Genomic DNA, 4,136 nt, shown 5'->3' on the forward strand with positions numbered 1-4,136 from the left:
AATGTAAACTAGTGCAGCCACTACGGAAAACAGTGTGGAGATTCCTTGACGAACTAAAAGTAGAACTAACGTTTGATCCAGCAATCCCACTATTGGATATCTACACAGAGGAAAAGGAGTCATTATACGAAAAGACACTTGCACACGCCTGTTTATAGCAGCACAATTCACAATTGCAACAATGTGGAACCAACCCAAATGCCCATCAATCAACGAATGGAATATGTGTGTGTGTGTGTGTGTGTGTGTGTGTGTATAATATTATATATTATATAATATATTATAGACATGTAATATATTATGTATACACACACACACACACATACACAATGGAATACTACTCAGCCATAAAAAGGAATTGATGGTATTCGTAGCAACCTGGAAGAGAGTGGAGACTTCTAAGTGAAGTAACTCAGGAATGGAAAACAGAACATCATATGTTCTCACTGATAAGTGGGAGATAAGCTATAAGGATTCAAAGGCATAAGAATGACACAATAAGTAGGGCATGGTGGCTCACATCTGTAATCCTAGCACTTTGGGAGGCCGAGGCGGGCAGATCACGAGGTCAAGAGTTCGAGACCAGCCTGACCAACATGGTGAAACCCTGTCTCCACTAAAAATAGAAAAATTAGCCACACATAGTGGCATACACCTATAATCCCAGCTACTCGGGAGGCTGAGGCAGGAGAATCACTTGAACCCAGGAGGCAGAAGTTGCAGTGAGCCAAGATTGCGCCACTGCACTCCATCCTGGGTGACAGAGCAATACTCCGTCTCACAAAAGAAAAAAAAAAAAAGAATGACACAGTGGACTTTGGGGACTCAGGTGGAAAGGGTGGGAAGGGGGTGAGGGATAAAAGACTACAAATAGTGTGCAGTGTGTACTGCTCGGGTGATTGGTGCACCAAAATTTGACAAATCACCACTAAAGAACCTACTCATATAACCAAACACCACCTGTTCCCTAGTAACCTATGGAAATAAATAAATAAATAAATTTCACTTATGCTTTATAAAAAAGACTCTGTTTATAATGAGTCAACCTTCTCTTGACTGAATCCACAGCAAAAGGATCTTCCAGACGTCAGTCAGGATAGATGGGAAGAGAACTTAGTACCCCACGTGGCCTGTATAAGTGGTAGAAGCCATTCAGAACAGGGTAGTGGAGCTGGGTAGATGAAGATCATAGAGATCTTCAGACAGCTGCTGATGTGCATGCCTTCCCTCCTTGGTCATTTTCTCACCTTGCTTCAAAACCAAGCAGAACTAAAGCAGAAAATCAAAGCTGCCTTAAAAAATGAGAGAGAAAAAGCCCAGAGCGGAAGGGCCACCAACCTCTCTCAGCCTGTTTTAAAACAAATCCCAAACAAAGAAATTTCAGCTTCCAGAGAAAAGTATTTTCTGTGGCTGTGAAACTCCTGACCATAGGCCAAGCAAGGGTCATTCAGAAGGAACACATGAGAGTAGAGGCAAAAGCAAAATTAGTCAAATCGATTCTATGTCTTAAGATACCATTATTACATGGTCATGGCAAGGGAAAAATATGATATCTGTGGATTTGATCTATTGCTACCTTATATGAACAGTCTGAAATGAAACAATGAGATTGTTTTAGTCATTAAGATGCCCCAAGGCAAAGTCTATTCAACTTTTCCCTTTTGAAACAAAGGTACTTAAATGCAAGACTCTGGGGCTAACTGTAAAAAATGACTATAAACGTTACAGCTAGTCACACATGTTTTTACATAATTCACAGCTTGGTATACCCAAAATGCAACAAATATCTTGGTAGTAGTTTTTTTAATAAAGAATCAAGTTCCTAACAAACATCTATTTTACTCATATCTAAAAAACAATATTTTAATTTGCACATCATGCATCCTTTCTGAAAATACCACAGAATGCCAACTTACATGCTAATCAAAAAAGTGCATACATATTTTGTGCTTCGAGTACTTGAATTGGGTCAGATATTTAATTTGCCAGGATATAAAAACATACTGTAGCAAATGTCTTACACTAAGACTGACCGTCGTTGGTTTTGTTTTTGTGTATAATCTCTATTCCTAAAGATCGTATTTTCAGTAAAATCTTTTTTGATTTGCTAGATCTGCTCAGTGAATCAGTGATAACAATGTCATGGACTCATGTGAAGAAAGTAAGGAGGGCCACTTGACATAAGGATGACAGTGTATTGCTTGGAATTGAGCACAGGCTTGGAAGTCAGGAGACTTGAGAAAATTTTCTGGATTCATATAATTCACCACGTGCGAGCTTCAGCAGAGTAATTTGGGGCTTAGATATGCTATTTTCCAAGGGCATGGTGAAGATCTCTGGAATTCCTTGGAGGCATTTTAGAGATGACAGATGGTTAAGAGGGAATGAGAGGGAAGTCCTATATGGCTCCCTCAATCAAAATAGTTCTTCTTGATTTGTTTAACAGACTGAACTTCTGTGTAAGATTTAATTTAGAGCTAGGCTTCCATGGGTCCTGCTCTGATTATCTGAATATTTATGTCCCCTAAAAAAATTGTATGTTAAAATCATATCCCCCAAGGTGCTGGTACTTAGAGGTAGGACCTTTGGGAGATGGATAGGTCATGGGGGCAAAGCCCTGATGGATGAGATTAGTGACCTTATAAAAGAGACCCCAGAGAGACCCTTCACTACTTCTGCCATTTGAGGACACAGCGGAGAAGGAGTTATATATGAATGAGGAAACGGGTCCTCACCAGACATCGAATCTGACGTCACCTCAACCTTAGGCTTCCCAGGCTCCAGAACTGTGAGAAATAAGTGTCTGTTCTTTGTAAGCCTCACAGTCTATGGTGTTTTGTTATAGCAGCCTGAACGGACTGACAGGTCCTTCTACCAAATCACTGGATGAAGCGCCCCTCCCGCCAAGATCCCTTCAGGCTCCATCACTTTTTTGACGGTCTAATTCAATTTGATCTCATACCATCATTTTTGCATTGCAATCATTTGAATATTGGGACTAGCCCTTTCCCTGAGGCCAGTGGAATATTTTCCCTCTCAGCCCTTTAAGCCAGGAATATGTCAGCAATCTGTGTGACAATGGGCAGTTCAGGTGCTTCTTTCTTGTTCACCATGCAGTGATTTAACTCCTACCATCTTCTTCACTACAATCATCTTTCCCTCTCTCCTTTCCTGTCACTGTGAGTGACACACCAGCTGACAGTGTTATGAATAGGAAGGTTTGGGCAGAGTGACTGTCAGAAATATTTTTACCGTGTGAAAGGACATTTGTGGAATGTTATGGCATCGCTGCCTTCTGCCCCTCAGAGAATGTGGCATTGAGTATTGGGCTTTTGCCACTGTATCCAGCATACCAAAGTGAGCTCCTGGCCTCATTGTACAATACAGAGTACTTAAATAATATCCTCATCTTATATATATACATGTATTTATTTTCATATTCTTTCATATGCCCTACCTTAGATTTTACATCATGACTTAAGTATGATTTAGCTGAAGTCTTCAGAATACTTCAGTAAAGCTATCACCAGAATTAGAGCATTCCCCTGAGTTGCAGTGAGATTTGTGCTAAAGTTCACAATGCGAATTTGATAGCTCTAAACATGAAATATGTACTTGCTGCATTTACTGAAATCCCCGAGTCCCCTATCACTTTCCTTAGATTTCAAAGTTATGGGATTGTCCAGTATGTTTGCTAAGAATGACCTGATGTGACTCAAGTGTTATTCTGGGCACGATTCTGTTGCCAATTACATTGGTACACATGTTTTAATGTGATTCGGATTACTGATATAAATGACTACATATGATTACTTTTGTTTTCTATTATATAACATTATATTTCCTTTAGACATTTCATTGTCTCAGGTTATAATATGACACCCTTATATAAAGCAGTTTTAAGGGGAATTTATCTTCTCTCAGTGCTTTAACCTACCTACCAGATTTTATATTTGAGGCATCTTTTAGTGCCAATTCATTAACCTGTAACATGTCTTGAATCATGTTTAAAATTATTTTAAGACATCCCCTACCCCACGCCAGAATAACCATGTGATAACACTGGAAAATGTTTCTACTTTTTTGATTGATGGATTGATTTCAGGTGACAATTTATGGCTCCTCATGACTGTGTT

The sequence above is a fragment of the Rhinopithecus bieti genome, unplaced genomic scaffold, assembly GCF_001698545.2.
Source record: "Rhinopithecus bieti isolate Rb0 unplaced genomic scaffold, ASM169854v2 scaffold_46340, whole genome shotgun sequence".
In the NCBI taxonomy this organism is placed as follows: domain Eukaryota; kingdom Metazoa; phylum Chordata; class Mammalia; order Primates; family Cercopithecidae; genus Rhinopithecus; species Rhinopithecus bieti.